This window comes from Octopus bimaculoides, chromosome 18 (assembly GCF_001194135.2).
Source record: "Octopus bimaculoides isolate UCB-OBI-ISO-001 chromosome 18, ASM119413v2, whole genome shotgun sequence".
In the NCBI taxonomy this organism is placed as follows: domain Eukaryota; kingdom Metazoa; phylum Mollusca; class Cephalopoda; order Octopoda; family Octopodidae; genus Octopus; species Octopus bimaculoides.
This window is the reverse complement of record NC_068998.1, coordinates 42,107,119-42,107,514: the sequence shown is the minus strand read 5'-3', so window position 1 is coordinate 42,107,514 and position 396 is coordinate 42,107,119.

Sequence of the window (396 nt, the reverse complement as noted above, 5' to 3'; positions counted from 1 at the left end):
ATATATATATATATACGCACACACAAACAGCAGGCAGTTTGGTGACGGCGAACAAACGGAAAATTCGAAGTCACTATCAAGTTTCAACGCATGAAGGTTAATAAATATGTACTCAGCTAACAGGTATTGTGTGACCTTTCGGTTTAATCTTAAACTGCCGGCCCTGATAAATTCGCGCGCGCGAGCGCTCCTTACGCTGGGGAACTTCATGGTTCCAGGTTCGATCCGCAGCATTTAAATTGTTGGCAGAGCATATCTCTTCTACTATGATAGTTTTGGAGTTACGGTTCACCTGTATGAGAGACCAAGCAGCCTGGAACATCATGAAAGACAACCAAACGTGTGTGTGTGTGTGTCTGTGTGTGTGTGTGTGTGTGTGTGTGTGTGTGTGTGTGT